The sequence below is a fragment of the Bos javanicus genome, chromosome 17, assembly GCF_032452875.1.
Source record: "Bos javanicus breed banteng chromosome 17, ARS-OSU_banteng_1.0, whole genome shotgun sequence".
Taxonomy (NCBI): Eukaryota; Metazoa; Chordata; class Mammalia; order Artiodactyla; family Bovidae; genus Bos; species Bos javanicus.
Window position 1 is genome coordinate 7,291,769 of NC_083884.1, and position 18,376 is coordinate 7,310,144.

Genomic DNA, 18,376 nt, shown 5'->3' on the forward strand with positions numbered 1-18,376 from the left:
CAAAAGCAGCTTTTGTTAATTATTGTAAAATATCGTTAGCGATAGTTCAGCATATAAAGTTAGTAACTTCTTTAATATAGTCATTTGTCATTTATAAACACCAACCCATTAACCTGAGTAATCAACTCTGTTTCTGCTTCAATTCCACTTAGTAGGTTTAGGGTTAACCACAGATTTTTCTCTGGCTTGTGTGTGTGTGTAAGGACAGGGAGGCCTGGCATGCTGCAATTCATGGGGTAGCAAAGAGTTGGACACGACTGAGCGACTGAACTGAACTGTGTGTGTAAAATAACTTATTGCAATCTTCTTTATGTGCATTTACACATATGAAAAAGAAGTTAAATATATTAGAGTCTTTATTCTCATATATTAGCTATGTGATGTTTAATTTCCTACCCATCAAAATATCTTTTAATTAATTATCAATTAGCTTCTCTTGTTCTTCTTATAATACACTCTTGAATTACTTTTCTACCTGCTATATAATTCTATGAAACTTTTATTATGTGTTAGGAAAACATTATGCTGGATCCAGATCTCCAAAGGCCTTTTAAAAATGTAATTTATCATTGCTTTTTATTAAAAAAATTTTGTACTTCAAAGGACACTATCAAGAAAGTAAAAAGACAACCCAAAAATGGGAGGAAATATTTGTAAATCATATATCTGATAAAGAATTTGTATCCAGGATATATAAAGAGCTCTAACATTTAACAATAAAAAGACAAACCAACTAAAAATGGACATAGGATTCATATTGACATTTCTCTAAAGAAGATATACAAATGACACATTATAGATCAACTGTACTCCAAGAAAAAAATTTTTTAAATGTGTGAGAGCACTAGAAAAAAAAATGACAATAAGCATGTGAAAACACATTCAGCATTAGTCATTAGGGAAACACAAATCAAAACCTCAATGAGATATGACTTCACACCCACTGGGATGGATGGTTATAATAAAAAGACAGACAATAATAAGCATTGGTGAAAATTTAGAGTCCTAATCAGACTCTGAAAAATCAGAGTCCTAATATATTGCTGGTACAGCAACAAATATATATATATATATAATATATTTATATGTATATAAAATGGTACAGCCAATGAGAAATCAGATTGGCAGTTCCTTAAATGGTTAAACATAGAGTTATTATATGAGCTAGAAATTCCATGCCTAGGTGTATACCCAAGAGAACTGAAAGCATTCATTCACACAAAATTTGAATACAAGTGTTCATAGTAACATTACTCATAATAGCCAAACAGTGGAAACCACCTAAATGCCTGTCAACTAATGAAATGATAAACAAAATGGTATTCTATACAATGGAATATTACTGGGTCATGTTATGGACTAAATACTTTGTCTCCTGCCCACCCAAAGTCATGTGTGAAGCTCTTACCCCAGTGTGATGATTTTAGGAGGTGGGGCCTTTGGGAGGTAATTAGGTTTAGATGAGGTCTTGAGAATGTAGCCCTCATGATGGGATTAATGCCCTTTCAAGGAAACAGACACTAGCGCATCCTCTTTTTAGTAAAGGTGACTGCTAGCCAAGCGGTGGGTTCTCTCTAAGACCCAGATCCTCCAGTACCTTGCTCTTGGACTTCACATTCTCCAGTGCGGAAAAAAATAAGTGTCTGCTGTTTAAGCCACTCAGTCTATGGTATTCTGTTAAAGCACCCGAAGTGACTAAGACAGGCTATGAAATGAACTGATATATGGGACACATACATGAACCTGGAAAGCATTTTGTTAAGTGAAAGAAACCAGACACAAAAGGCAACCAGTTGTATGATTCTATTTATATGGCATTTCCAGAATAGGCAAATTCATAGAGTTGACAAATAGTTTAGTGGTTGCCAGGGGTTGTGGTGAGACAGAGGAATGAGGAGTGACTGCTAATGGATATGGGGCTTTTTAATAGGGTGGTAAAATGTTCTCAAATGGGCTTACCAGGTAGCTCAGCTGGTAAAGAATCCGCCTGCAATGCAGGCAGATTAATTGAGACTCCAGTTCAATTCCTGGGTTGGGAAGTTCCCCTGAAGAAGGGATAGGTTACCCACCCCAGTATTCTTGGGCTTCCCTGGTGCTCTGATGGTAAAGAATCTGCTCATAATGTGGGAGACCTGGGTTTGATCCCTGGGTTGGGAAGATCCCCTGGAGGAGAGCATGGCAACCTACTCCAGTATTCTTGCCTGGAGAATCCCCATGGACAGAGGAGCCTGGCGGGCTAGAGTCCATAGGGTTGCAAAGAGTCTGACATGACTAAGCATAGCACAAAATGTTCTCTAAGTAGGTAATTGTGATGGTACATAACTCTGAATATACTAAAATTTACTGAAGTGTATGATATGTGAATTACATCTCAATAGAAAAGCAATTCAGTTTTCTGTCTAAATAGAAATAGGTTCTGTTACTGTAACAAAACTTTAATTCTAGAAATATATTTAGGCTCATCATAAGAAATATATAGAAAAATATAATCAACAGTGATGAATCATATCCAAATTCACATTTTACTCTTTCAAATATTTTCCTCGTGATTTACACACACATTTGTTTTTCCTGAAGTACTGCTCTCTGCACTGAAATAACAACTACCTCTAGAGATCTCTCCAAATGTCCTTGAGGAGGTTAAGGGTACAATTAAGGTAATAACATATCTGTTGTCACTTTTGGGGGGTGGAGTCAGAATTAGCTCTCATGTTTAATCTGCTCCAGCCAATTTGTTTTCAAACTGTTTAAAGAGATTTCGAAAAGGAACATAGTCACTGAAAGTTTATTCATAATAATGAAAATTGGAAACAACCCAGTAATCCGTTAAAGGGGCAATAGAAAACCATGTAGTATTTCAAGATTCCTTGTTAGGTGAGAAAAGACAATGGCTTGAATTGTATGTATTGGATGTAATGCAATTGCATTTCTCTAAGTTAATATTTATATTTTTTTAACAATCTGAGTACATAATAGGTGCTCATGAAATATTTAAGTTAGGTTAGAATTAATATATAAGTTAAAATGCACATTTAAAATATAGAAGTTTGTGTAAAAAACTATCAGAGATTTCTTCTAAGAGTGGTTAGGTTGACTTTCATTTCAAAAATTTTACATTTCTAAAATATTTGAATTTCCCACAAAGATTATACATTTTATAATTTAAAAGATTAATTTAAAAATCTTTTAAGTTTAAATTTAAAATTAAAAAATTAATCTTTAAAACAGTAATGATTTTAGGGCAATGAAAATACTCTACATGATACTATAATGATAGATATGTTATTATACTTCTGTCCAAACTTACAGACTGTTCAAAACCAAGATTGACCCCTCAGGTAAACTGTAGACTCTAGGTGATTACAATGTGTCAATGTAGGTTCATCTGTAGTAAAAAATATATCATCTACTGAGTGGCACTGATAATAGGAGAGGCTATGCAGGTATGGGGGTAAGGGGCATATGGGAAATCTCTGTATCTTCCTCTCAATTTTACTACAAACCTAAAACTGCTTAAATTTTTTTTTTCTTAAAAAAGATGAATTAAAATGGGGAAACAGTGGAAATAGTGACAGGCTTTATTTTGGGGGGCTGCAAAATCACTGCAGATGGTGACTGCAGCCATGAAATTAAAAGACGCTTGCTCCTTGGAAGGAAAGTTATGACCAACCTAGACAGCATATTAAAAAGCAGAGATGTTACTTTGCCAACAAAGGTCCATCTAGTCAAAGTTATGGTTTTTCCAGTAGTCATGTATGAATGTAAGAGTTAGACTATAAAGAAAGCTGAGCACCAAAGAATTGATGCTTTTGAACAGTGGTGTTGGAGAAGACTCTTGAGAGTCCCTTGGATTGCCAGGAGATCAACCAGTCCATCCTAAAGGAAATCAGTCCTGAATATTGATTGGAAGGACTGATGCTGAAGTTGAAACTCCAATACTTTGGCCACCTGGTGCGAAGAACTGACTCATTGAAAAGACCCTGATGCTGGGGAAGATTGAAGGTGGGAGGAGAAGGAGATGACAGAGGATGAGATGGTTGGATGGCATCACTGACTCAATGGAAATGGGTTTGAGTAAACTCCGGGAGTTGGTGATAGGGAGGCCTGGTGTGCTGCAGTCCATGGGGTTGCAAAGAGTTGGACACGACTGAGTGACTGAGCTGAACTGAACTGAAGCACCCAGATGCATACTTAATTTGCCTGTGCTCCTCTTCTCTACAATTTCTTACAATTTAAAATTGAAATTATCAGAGAAGAGACTGGGAACTGTAGGAAATCCATAGAATCAGAAGCTTTGAAAGCTGAAAGAAACCTTGATCCAACCACTTCCTTTCACAGACCAGTAACCAGGATGTAGAGGAATTGATGACTGATGTAAGGTCATACCACAGAGGCAGTACTATACACAGCCTGGATCTTCTGATCTTAATAAGACGGTTCTTCCTGTTGAAAGGAAATAAACAAATTTGAAACCTCTTTTTCTCCACTAGCTCATTTGGTAAAGAATCCACCTGCAATGTAGGAGACCCCAGTTCAATTCCTGGGTCGGGAAGATCCGCTGGAGAAGGGATAGGCTACCCACTCCAGTATTCTTGAGCTTCCCCAGTGGCTCAGCTGGTAAAGAATCCAGCTGCAATGAGGGAGACCTGGGTTCGATCCCTGGGTTGGGAAGATCCCCTGGAGAAGGGAAAGGCTACCTACTCCAGTATTCTGGCCTGGAGAATTCCATGGACTGTAAGTAGCAAAGAGTCAGACACGACTAAGCAACTTTCACTTTCTCCACTAGTCAAAAACATATATGATTTTACTTTGATGGGATTTCTGAATCAGGTCAGCGATTTTTAAATCGAAATACACTTCCTTAGTTTATAGTACACAACTGTACTATGCTACTAAAAATAGCCATTCAAAAGATGCTTATTTCATATTTTGCAAAACTAGTATGACACATCTACAACATTAAGAAATGTCATTTTATTCATATTTATTTTTAGGTGGTTTTTACTCTATAAAAGGAAAGTGATTATTGAGAAACTGGAGGCAAGATTTATAACACTAAATACGTTTTTTATACTAAAGATTCTTAAAATGTAATGTGCTATGTCTCAATTCTTAACTGTGCCATTTTAAATTTGTGTATTTACTTTGTACACTAAAACTCTTTGTTTAGAAAGCAGAAGAGTCGAAGAAAATCTCTAAGTGGGGACTATATCTAATATTAATTTTATTTTAGCTGGATTAGAAAAATAATATTTTTTAATCTTAAATAATAGTAAGTTTAAGTAACTCAAAGAAATAGAAAGTAGAACAGACATGAATTCCTAATCAGTTCCTGCAAAGCTTGGTTATGCAAAGATTGAAAAGGCCTGGAAGACCAACACAGATATAATAGTTTATGGTCATCTTCTATTAATTTAATAAAGAATGTTTGTCAACTTTTATAAGAGAAATATGAGGCTTAATGAGATATTGCATTTACTCAAAATACTACTTTAACCCCCCTAACCCTCAGGAGACACCATAAGAGTGACTGAAAGTACATTGGTTGACATCTGGAAAATGTGTTTTAGCAGCCTCCTCCTCCTCTAATAGGGATTTAAATTATAATATATAGGAAGTAACTTTTAAAAATATGAATTAGAGACAAATTAAACATCAGCGATAAGTCCTGCCCTTAGGTTTAAAGGATTAAGTAGAAAATCAATGGCTTTGTAAAGCAAACAAAGAGAAACTTGAGTTTCAATTGATGAGAAGATCAGCGTGAACCTTTGGCACAAAACCATCATGAGATCTTGGGCTGCATTTGTAGAAAGATGGTGTTCACAACTGAAACAGGCAGCCTCTAGGAGAGCCGCAGCACCTCCTGCCCCTGATGCTCAATGTCTGTGCGTGACTCTGGGCTGCACCCTGGTGACTGAATTCTAGCAAATGAATATGGCAGAAGTGATGGAATACTCCCTCTGAGATTATTTTATAAAGAAGGGCAAGGAACTGGTCAGTTTTGTTCATTTAATATCCCACATGCCTAGAGAACTGTCTGATACATTTCAAATAACCAATAAACATCTTTGAATAAAAAAATAAGAAGAAAGAAAGGGTGGCCCCTCTCTCTTTCCCCCCTCCTCTCTCAGTCTCTCTCTCTCCCCTTCCCTACAGTCACTTGCTCTGGGATGAGTGAACTGTCATGATGCATCATGATGTAAGCAGTTCTTTGGAGAGCCCCACATGATGTAATGAGAAATTGAGGCTCTCTATTCAGTATCCTGTGAGAAAGTTAAACCTGCCAACTACATGAGTGAGTTTAAAAGAGATCCTTCGGGTGAGTCTCTCTTTCTTTTTTTCCTTTAGTTGACTCTTAAGATGACTATAGCACTGGTCAATGACTTTTACTTCACGAGAGACCCTGAGCCAGAATCACTCAGCTAAACCCTTTCTGAATTCCTGACCTGTGAGGTCATATTTCTTGCTGTTTTAGTTCAGTCGCTCAGTCGTGTCCGACACTTTGCGACCCCATGAATTGCAGCACGCCAGGCCTCCTTGTCCATCACCAACTCCTGGAGTTCACTCCGACTCATGTCCATCGAGTCAGTGATGCCATCCAGCCATCTCATCCTCTGTCGTCCCCTCTTCCTCCTGCCCCCAATCCCTACCAGCATCAGAGTCTTTTCCAATGAGTCAACTCTTCACATAAGGTGGCCAAAGTACTGGAGTTTCAGCTTTAGCATCATTCCTTCCAAAGAACACCCAGGACTAATCTTCTATAGAATGGACTGGTTGGATCTCCTTGCAGTCCAAGGGACTCTCAAGAGTCTACTCCAACACCACAATTCAAAAGCATCAATTTTTCGGTGCTCAGCTTTCTTTACAATCCAACTCTCACGTCCATACATGACTACCTACCGGAAAAACCATAGCCTTGACTAGATGGACCTTTGTTGGCAAAGTAATGTCTCAGCTTTTGAATATGCTACATAGGTTGGTCATAACTTTCCTTCCAAGGAGTATGCATCTTTTAATTTCATGGCTGCAATCACCATCTGCAGTGATTTTGGAGCCCAGAAAAATAAAGTCTGACACTGTTTCCACTGTTTCCCCATCCATTTGCCATGAAAGACTAGAGATCTCTTCAAGAAAATCAGAGATACCAAGGGAACATTTCATGCAAAGATGGGCTCGATAAAGGACAGAAATGGTATGGACCTAACAGAAGCAGAAGATATTAAGAAGAGGTGGCAAGAATACACAGAAGGACCATACAAAAAAGATCTTCAAGACCAAGATAAGCACAATGTTGTGATCACTCACATAGAGCCAGACATCCTGGAATGTGAAGTCAAGTGGGCCTTAGAAAGCATCACTACGAACAAAGCTAGTGGAGGTGATGGAATTCCAGTCAAATCCTGAAAGATGATGCTGTGAAAGTGCTGCAGTCAATATGCCAGCAAATTGGAAAATTCAGCAGTGGCCACAGGACTGGAAAAGGTCAGTTTTCATTCCAATCCCAAAGAAAGGCAATGCCAAAGAATGCTCAAACTACCGCACAATTGCACTCATCATGCTAGTAAAGTAATGCTCAAAATTCTCCAAGCCAGGCTTCAGCAATACGTGAATTATGAACTTCCAGATGTTCAAGCTGGTTTTAGAAAAGGCAGAGGAACCAGAGATCAAATTGCCAATATCTGCTGGATCATGGAAAAAGCAAGAGAGTTCCAGAAAAACATCTATTTCTGCTTTATTGACTATGCCAAAGCCTTTGACTGTGTGGATCCCAATAAACTGTGGAAAATTCTGAAAGAGATGGGAATACCAGACCACCTGACCTGCCTCTTGAGAAACCTATATGCAGATCAGGAAGCAACAGTTAGAACTGGACATGGAGCAACAGACTGGTTCCAAATAGGAAAAGGAGTACGTCAAGGCTGTATATTGTCACCCTGCTTATTTAACTTATATGCAGAGTACATCATGAGAAATGCTGGGCTGGAAGAAGCACAAGCTGGAATCAAGATTGCCGGGAAAGATCTCAATAACCTCAGATATGCAGATGACACCACCCTTATGGCAGAAAGTGAAGAGGAACTAAAAAGCCTCTTGATGAAGGTGAAAGAGGAGAGTGAAAAAGTTGGCTTAAAGCTCAACATTCAGAAAACGAAGATCATGGCGTCTGGTCCCATTACTTCTTGCTGTTTAAACCTGTTCAATTTGGGGGTAACTGGTTGTGTGGGGATAGGTAACCACTACAAGGACAATGGCGTACTAGTAACGTGGAACTCAGTACCCACACCATGTCCAGAATATCACTTTTTTTCAGTTCTGGGTGTTACCTTTAGGTACTCTGGAGCTTATCCAAGGAAGGATGATAAGGATTGTGAAGGAGCTAAGAACTGTTTCATACAAGGAATCATGGTGTGAACTCCAGTCATTAGGGTAGAATAAACATAAATTTAGGGAGGAATGCTATCTGAGGTATCCTAAGATCCTGTGCAGAGCTACTGGAAGGAACTTAAGAGCTAGAAGAGATCCATCCCTTCGTTTTATAGATCAGATGGTGTGATGAGCTCTGAGTGATTATGATTCTGTCCTAACCTCACATGGCTGGTTACTGGCTGACCTGAGAATAAAAGTCCCTTGTGCTTTTTGTACTTCCAGGGATTAATGAATAGAGGGTTTAGGAAGGCCAACTTTAACTACTTGTGAAAAAGAGTTTTTTGGCAATTAGAGCTCTTCAGAATGGCAATGGGCTGCTATGTAGTGTAGTGGGCTCTCTGATACTGGAAATTGTTAAAATAAATGGCCAAGGTGCCTGCTTAATTAGACATTAAGTCAAATTGGATTATTTTCAATCAGTGCTAACATGTGATTCTATATTAATTTTAAGGTTAAAAAGAATGTAAAACAAGCCAGTATTTACCATGACAGTAAAATCAGAATTCTAGAATCTTAAAAGCAAAGCAAAACTCACTTTATAGAAATAAACAATACATATCCATCAAAGAATACTAGAATAAAATTCAGGCATGGTAGTCATTGTCAAGAGTGATGCTCTGAAAAGAAAAAATTTTATTTTCAAGAAATAAAAATAGGAGAGAAGAGTGTACATTTTTAGATTTGGACTCTTTTGTCAAAATGAAAATGGACACCACTGTGAAATAGACCCTATGAAGTGGAGTGGAGGACATATTCTCATCCTATTTACATCATAATGAACAGTTTTTGGAGTTACCAGAGTAGGACAGTGGGTAATCATTGTGGAAATTCTATAATTTTCTTTAGAGATAATTAAAAATCAGGAGATGGATAGGCTAAGAGATAATTCCTACAATTAAAGTGCTATAGAGTCAATACCAGCACTTACTTCAACACCCACAGTGAGACAACAAAGACTCAAGCAGCTTAACTAGCACAAAGATTGCAAGTTGCACTTAACAATTATATAAGAAGTGCTGTTTTTAAAGAACAATTGTGAGTGTTTCTTTCATTTACCAGATCCTCAGGAATAAAAAAAGTCACATTCTAATTCAAGTTATTTTTTGATAACTAATGAAACGTTTTTTAGAAATAAATTCAAAAGATTTCTAAACTCAGATGTGCATATTCATGATAGAATGTGACCTTCCTCATCTCAGTAATGGCAACTAAATTCCTCCTGTAGTTCACTTTAGAATTAGCTTCAGCTCTTTTTTTTTTTTTTATGTATTGCACATCTAAAACCTATCAGCTCTATCTTCAAAATAAATTCAGAATCTGACTACTTCTTACCATTTCCACTGTTGGTCAAAGCCATCATCATATCTTGCCTGGATTCTTCTACCTACCTGGCTTTCGTACTTTGGCTTTTAGCCCTGCCTCGGAGAAGGCAATGGCACCCCACTCCAGTACTATTGCCTGGAAAATTCCATGGACAGAGGAGCCTGGTAGGCTGCAGTCCATGCTAAGGGTCGGACACGACTGAGAGACTTCACTTTCACTTTTCCCTTTCATGCATTGGAGAAGGAAATGGCAACCCACTCCAGTGTTCTTGCCTGGAGAATCCCAGGGACGGGGGAGCCTGGTGGGCTGCTGTCTATGGGGTCACGCAGAGTTGGACACGACTGAAGTGACTTAGCAGCTTAGCAGCCAGCCTATTCTGAATTCTACAGCCAGAGGGACTCTTGTCACAACATGTGGCTTTCAAGATCTCAGTTCCCTGAGTAGGGAATGAACTTGAGCCATACAGTGAAAGCAGTAAATCCTAACTACTAGACCACCAGGGAACTCCCCAGAAGGACTGTTTAAAAATAAATGCCAGGGCTTTCCTGGTGGCTCAGTGGTAGAGTCCGCCTGCCAGTGCAGGAGACACAGGTTCAATCCCTAATTCGGGAAGATACCACATGTTCTGAGCCTGCGCCCTAGAGCCCACGTGCAGCAACTACTGAAGCCTAGGCCCCCTAGAGTCATTGCTCCCCAAAAAGAGTAGCCACCGCAATGAGAAATCTCCAAACCACGACCAGAGAAAAGCCTGCCCAGCAATGCAGACTCAGCACAGCCAAAAATAAGTAAATAAATGCCAACTTCTCATCACAAAGAAAAAGTTTTTTCTATTTCTTCCGTTTTGTATCTTTCAGATGATGAAATAAGTTCACTAAACTTATTGTGATTTCATAATGAATATGAGTCAAATCATTATGCCGTACACCTTAAACTTATACAAGTGCTATATGTCAATTATATCTCAGTAAAACTGGAAGAAAAAAAAATTTAAATAAAAACTAAAAGAAATTGAAGTAATGATTTTTTTCATTCATGTGCTCAACAGCAACAACAAAGATGCCCACCATATCCATCCTCCAATGGCTTTCCATCACACTCCTCACAGTGGCCTACGAGGCCGTACATGATCTGGCCCCTTGTTTTTCTGATCTCATCTACAACAGTCTTCATTCATTCCACTCCAGGGCACTGACCTTGTTTTCCCACAAACATACTGGACATACTCCCATCTCAGGGCTTTATCCTTGCTGTTGTCTCTGCCTAAAATGCTGTTCTCCCAGATAATCTCAGCTCTCATGTCTTTATCACCTAACTTTGCTCAAATATCACTTTTTCAGTAAGGTTTTCCTTTAGTTCAGTTAAGTTGCTCAGTCGTATCCGACTCTTTGCGACCCCATGAATCGCAGCACGCCAGGCCTCCCTATCCATCACCAACTTCCGGAGTTCACTCAGACTCATGTCCATCGAGTCAGTGATGCCATCCAGCCATCTCATCCTCTGTCGTCCCCTCTTCCTCCTGCCCCCAATCCCTCCCAGCATCAGAGTCTTTTCCAATGAGTCAACTCTTCGCATGAGGTGGCCAAAGTACTGGAGTTTCAGCTTTAGCATCATTCCTTCCAAAGAACACCCAGGGCTGATCTCCTTCAGAATGGACTGGTTGGATCTCCTTGCAGTCCAAGGGACTCGCAAGAGTCTTCTCCAACACCACAGTTCAAAAGCATCAATTCTTCGGCGCTCAGCCTTCTTCACAGTCCAACTCTCACATCCATACATGACTACTGGAAAAACCATAGCCTTGACTAGATGGACCTTTGTCGGCCAAGTAATGTCTCTGCTTTTCAATATGCTATCTAGGTTGGTCATAACTTTCCTTCCAAGGAGTAAGCGTCTTTTAATTTCATGGCTGCAATCACCATCTGCAGTGATTTTGGAGCCCCCCAAAATAAAGTCTGACACTGTTTCCACTGTTTCCCCATCTATTTCCCATGAATTGATGGGACTAGATGCCATGATCTTCGTTTTCTGAATGTTGAGTTTTAAGCCAACTTTTCGACTTTTTTCACTCTCCTCTTTCACTTTCATCAAGAGGCTTTTTAGTTCCCCTTCACTTTCTGCCACAAGGGTGGTGTCATCTGCATATCTGAGGTTATTGAGATCTCTCCCGGCAATCTTAATTCCAGCTTGTGCTTCTTCCAGCCCAGCATTTCTCATGATGTACTCTGCATAGAAGTCAAATAGGCAGGGTAACAATATACAGCCTTGACATACTCCTTTTCCTATTTGGAACCAGTCTGTTGTTCCATGTCCAGTTCTAACTGTTGCTTCCTGACCTGCATACAAATTTCTCAAGAGGCAGGTCAGATGCTCTGGTATTCCCATCTCTTTCAGAATTTTCTACAGTTTATTGTGATCCACACAGTCAAAGGCTTTGGCATAATCAATAAAGCAGAAATAGATGTTTTTCTGGGACTCTCTTGCTTTTTTGATGATCCAGCGGATGTTGGCAGTTTGGTCTCTGGTTCCCCTGCCTTTTCTAAAACCAGCTTGAACATCAGGAAGTTCACGGTTCACATATTGTTGAAGCCTGGCTTGGAGAATTTTGAGCATTACTTTACTAGCATGTGAGATGAGTGCAATTGTGCAGTAGTTTGAGTATTCTTTGGCATTGCCTTTCTTTGGGATTGGAATGAAAACTGACCTTTTCCAGTCCTGTGGCCACTGCTGAGTTTTCCAAATTTGCTGGCATATTGAGTGCAGCACTTTCACAGCATCATCTTTCAGGATTTGGAATAGCTCAACTGAAATTCTATCACCTCCACTAGCTTTGTTCGTAGTGATGCTTTCTAAGGGCCACTTGACTTCCCATTCCAGGATGTCTGGCTCTAGGTGAGTGATCACACCATCGTGATTATCTTGGTCTTGAAGATCTTTTTTGTACAGTCCTTCTGTGTATTCTTGCCACCTCTTCTTAATACCTTCTGCTTCTGTTAGGTCCATACCATTTCTGTCCTTTATTGAGCCCATCTTTGCATGAAATATTCCCTTGGTATCTCTAATTTTCTTGTAGAGATCTCTAGTCTTTCCAGTCTTCCTTAACCATGCCATTTCATGCTGTTTAAAACTGCAGTCGTGGGCTTCCCTGGCGTCCAGTGGTTAAGAACTTGCCTTGCAATTCAGGGGACATGGGTTCAACCCCTGGTCCAGGGAGATCGCACATGCCACGGAGCAACTAAGCCCGTGAGCTGCCACTGCTGAAGCCTGCGTGCCTTGGACCTTGTGCTCTGCAAAAAGAGAATGTACGTCCAGAGAACAGACCCTGCTCGCTGCAAATAGAGAGAGCCCATGGCTCAAAGACCTAGCACAGCGCACCCCCCCAAAAAAAACTGCAGTAAAAAACTGCAGTTGTCATGACACACACACTTCCTGTCTACTGTATTTTCCTCTACGTTCCCTCTTGCCTTACTATATTATGCCATATAATGTACCTATACTTTTTATCATCAGCCCCCCGCACTAGAATATAAGCTCCCATGGTCAGAAATTTTTCTCTGTTTTATCTGCTGTACCCAGTACAGTGTTTTACTGCTTCTAAGGTACCGAGTACAGTGTGTCACACGTAGTAAGTACTAATAAAATTTTGTTTAATTAAGTGCTTAATTAGCAAGACCTCACTTTTTTTTTTTAAATTTTATTTATTTATTTGGCTGCTCTGGGTCTTAGTTGTAGCATGTGGGATCTAGCTCCCTGACCAGGGATCGAACCTGGGCCCCCTGCACTGGGAGCTCAGAGTCTTAGCCACTGGACCACCAGGGAAGTCCCTTTTTTTTTTTTTTTTTTAATTTGAGACCTCACTTTTTATAGTAAGAACTTTTATATGGATAGTACTGAGGCTACTCATAACTAGAGCAAATGACTTAGCTTTAGTTTTAGATTAACAATTGCTTACAATTGTAGTACATTTTATTTTTGTAATTAATTAATTAGTTTTACTTGGAGGATAATTACTTTACAATATTGTGATGGTTTTTGCCATGCATCGACATGAATCAGCCACAGGTGCACATGTGTCCCCCCATCCTGAACCCCCTCCCACCTCCCTCCTCACCCCATCCCTCTGGGTTGGCCCAGAGCACTGGCTTTGAGTGCCCTGTTTCATGCATGGAACTTGCACTGGTCATCTGTTTCACATATGGTAATATACATGTTTCAGTGCTATTCTCTCAAATCATCCCACCCTCGCCTTCTCCCACAGAGTCCCAAGGTCTGTTCTTTACTTCTCTGTCTCTTGCTGCCTTGCATATAGGATCGTTATCTTACAATTGTAGTATATTTTAGAAAAAATATATATAATTAGCAATTTTCAGGTAGAGGGTTAATTGCAGTTTTAATGAGCAATGAGAACCTCTGGGCATAGGTAAAAGTAGATATTTGCCTGAGGCAGTGGGTCCAGAAGAAAATTAGAATCTTCTTAACTGCAGTTTATATTTAGCCAAACTAGAAACATATTTGTGTTTTATAAACCTGTGTAAAAATTCCTTTACCTGACCTCAGCAGTATTCAGAGATTGAAAATAAACCAAAATCCAAAACAGGGACATCAAAATATCACTGTACTTTACCAGCTAGTCTCAAAACCAAAGGTAAGCAAATTCACTTAAGATTACCAAATTGATTTAATTATTTAATAAATAATTTATGAACACTGTATTTTAAGAAGGGTAAATAGTATTTGAGATTGGTCAACTAGTGGCAAGATTAGATCTTCTGGTTTTTAATATACTTTAATATCTAATTAAATATGTATTATATTTGAATTGCTTATAGAGTTAGCATAAACATTGAGAAAATATTCCTAACTTTGTATATTTATAATATTGCTAAGTAAATTGACGTCAGGGGCCAAGAAAATTCACACAGTGCAAAAGCATGTTGCATTATGCTTATTTGAAAGGAAATTGCTCTCTGTTTCTACATAGCAGCAGTATTATTTTATGTGACTTCCTTTTGAATAGAATATTCCATGAGTATAGAAGAGATGAGGGTTGTTTTTTTCTAAATGTTTTTATATGAAGCAAATAATTGCACTCAGAGAGATGAAGTTTTATAAACACTTTGAATTTGATTAGATCTGAAATCAAAGTTGGTAATAAAATAGAAGCACCTTTGCATTAAATGCAGTTAAATAATTTTTATTAAAATGCCTATTTCGTTTATTTGGAACACTGTATGAACCTCATATATGCATAGTTTTAAGTAATCATGATACACTTGTGGGCCCACCGCCTGGGTGAGGAAAGAGCATTGCCGGCACCAGCCCTCTGTGTGCCGCTGCCCACCCGTCTCCCGCTTTCTCCTCAGAGACAACTATCCTTTTGATTTTGTCTCCACCATTCCTTTGCTTTCCCCAAAGCCCCATCATTTGTATATCTATCCCTAAAGAACACATTATTTAGGGAATTCCCCGGCAGTCCAGGGTTAGGACTCCATGCTTTCACTGCCAAGTTCCCAGGTGCAATCCCTGGTCAGGGAATTAAGATCCCACAAGCTGTGTGGCATAGCAAAAATAAAAATTACTATATATATATATATATACACAAAATTTAGTTTTGAAAACCAGAGTGAAGTGAAGTGAAGTTGCTCAGTTGTGTCCGACTCTTTGCAACCCCATGGACTGTAGCGTACCAGCCTCCTTAGTCCATGGAATTTTCCAGGCAAGAATACTGGAGTGGGCTGCCATTTCCTTCTCCAGAGGATCTTCCCAGCCGAGGGATTGAACCCGGGTCTGCTGCATTGCAGGCAGATGCTGTACCATCTGAGCCACCAGGGAAGTTGAAAACCAGAGTAGCAATCACAAACCTAATTGCATAAAGAAAAGGCAATATTGTCATCACTTGTTGAAAAATATCAGAAAAACATTGAACAGAGTCTCTGTATCATAGTCTAGCTTCAGCTCTTCTGAAGGTTTACAAGAGACTTCCTCTGTCTGTAGAAAATTCTGGAAAACAGATAGCTTGATACAATTCACCCATCTGACACGGATGTGGTGTGGACCAGATAGGGGTCATAGAGCTAAAGTTTGGCCTGACAGGAAGTGTTTCTCTGTAGTTTCTACTTGTAACTCCTATGGCCTACTTAAGAGACATCCAGATAAGACACAGATAAGAGCCTGGGTCAGGCTCGCACAGGCATCCTCAGGCTAACAGAGGGTGTAAGGGCAGAGGATGTTGGTGGTGCTGACCGCGCCTGATCTTGGGTCATACCGCTCTGCCTGGACTGGTTGCCCCCGTGTGTGGGACACAGTTATCACCTGGGACTCCCTGTATTACGTGTCTTTCTCTTTCTGGGTTAATTCTCTCATATTGGTGAAGCATATCTTCCAGTAGCATCTTAAGGCAAGATAAATGGGAAATAAATTGAGATCTTGAATGTCTGAAAATACCATTTTCAATCCACATTCTTGATTGATAATTTCTGAGGATAGGATTTTAGGTTGGAAATCTTTTTGTACAAAATTTTGAATGTATTTCTTTAAAAAATTTTTGGTTTTAATTGAAGGATTATTGCTTTACAATATTGTGTTGGCTTCTAAGAGTTTTGAATGTATTTCTCTTGGTTATAGAAAGCCTGTCTTCTTGCTTTCAGTGCTGCTGTGAAGGAGTCCAAAGCTGTTGCTTTCCTTTATCCTTTGTGTGTAATCAGCCTGTTTATTTTTTTCCCTGAGAGCTACTGGAATTGTTTTTTTGTCCAGGTGTTCTGAAATTTCACAAGTGACTTGTTATGAAGATTGATTCAAGATTCTATCCTCAACAGATTCTATCTTCAACTGTTTTTATTGGGTTCTTTAAATCTGGAAATGTAAGTCCTTACATTCTCATAATTTTTCTTGAATAATTTTGATGATTTTCTTTGTTCTACTTTTTCTGTTTCTGTGGTTTTATCATCTTTTTTTTTTCTCTTATTTTGTATCCTCTCCCCTTCTTCTGTTCTACCTTTATAGATGCTTTCTTCAACTTTATCCTCTAAGCCAAACTTTAATTCCCAAGAACTCTTTATTCTCTGAGAATTCCTGTTACATGTCATCCTGCTCTTGTTTCACGGATGCTCAGCCAGTACAGAATCCACCTGCCAATGCAGGAGACACAGGAAACGCAGGTTCAATCCCTGGGTCAGGAAGATTCCCCTGGAGGAGGATGTGGCTACCCACTCCAGTATTCTTGCCTGGGAAATCCTATGGACAGAGGACCCTGGCAGACTGCAGTCCATGGGGTCACAAAGAGTGGGACACGACTAAGCACACAGCACATATTTTTTTTTTAATTAACTCTAAAAGATATTAATGACTTTTTTTCTTTTTAAAGTTTTCTTCTCCTTGTATAGTCTTTAATTCCCCCAGATTGTGGGGATTTGTTGTTGTTTGTATTTGCCTGTATCTTTCACGTTAGATTTCCTCAATGACTGGTATTCCTTGACGTTGTAACCCCATGATTAAGCATGAGGGGCTAAAAGAACTCATTGCATATGCTGAATGTTGGGCTTAGTGACTACAGTTTTCTGTAGGGTGACCTTATGAGCGAGTCTAACTCAAGTTCGATCCACCTGGAAAGAGAGGTGGAATCTCATGCCAAGTGGCTGAGCGCCTGGTTGCTAACGTTCTCGGCACTAAGGGAGGGAAGAGGCCTGGGGGCCTCTGCAGTCAGTATTCAGTTTGCATACAGACGATAAGTCCACGTGTCGGGCATCAGACCTACCCCCTCAACTGCACCAGGCACTCTCATAGTCTAGAGACCTTCCGTTTATACTTTCTTCAGAGAATAAATGTCTGATCCATCACCTGGCTTGAGGAGGAACAGTTGTTCCCCAGCAGAAAAGGGAAAATCAGACTGCCCTTTTTCCTTCCTTTTGTAAAGATTTCTTTATTTATGGCCGCGCTGTGCCTTCACCGTTTGCTCCCGGGCTGTCTCCAGCTGTGGCCAATGGAGGGCTGCTCTTTCATCGCCGTGAGCAGGCTTCCGGTTGCGGCGGCTTCTCTTGCAGGGGCACAGAGCTGGGCACATGGTCTTCAGTAGCTGTGGTTCATGGACTCCAGAGCCCTGGCTGGGTAGTTGTGGTGCGCAGGCTTCGTTGCCCCACAGCGTGTGAGATCTTCCTGTCCCAGGGATGGAACCCGTGTCCCCTGCACTGGCAGGCGGATTCCCAAGCACTGGACCAGCAAGGAAGCCCCAAACTGGTCTTATCTTCAGCTTCCTGTCTGCAGGTTTCAGAGGCTCTTGACGCTGCTACTTCCATGTCTTTTGAAGATCCTGTAGAGTAAATGGAGTTGGTTTTCAACTGATGTTCTGGGACTCAGGGTTCTTGGATCTAAGCCAGTACCAATGGTCTATTTTGTTGTCAGCTTCCAAAATTTTGATGCTTCAGTCTGTTTTTTCTGTACTTCTTTACCTGTGCTGTTATTTGGGGAGGAGAGTGAAATAAATGCCTTTGATCTGCTACCCTAACTCAGAAATTTAGGAAATATCTTCTTAACTTATTTATAAGACAATACTGTAATATATCTTAGATCTGAGCTAAATTTTTGCCTCTTTCATGCTTTAGGTGTGAACTTTGGGATTTGTCTTTTAGCATCATCA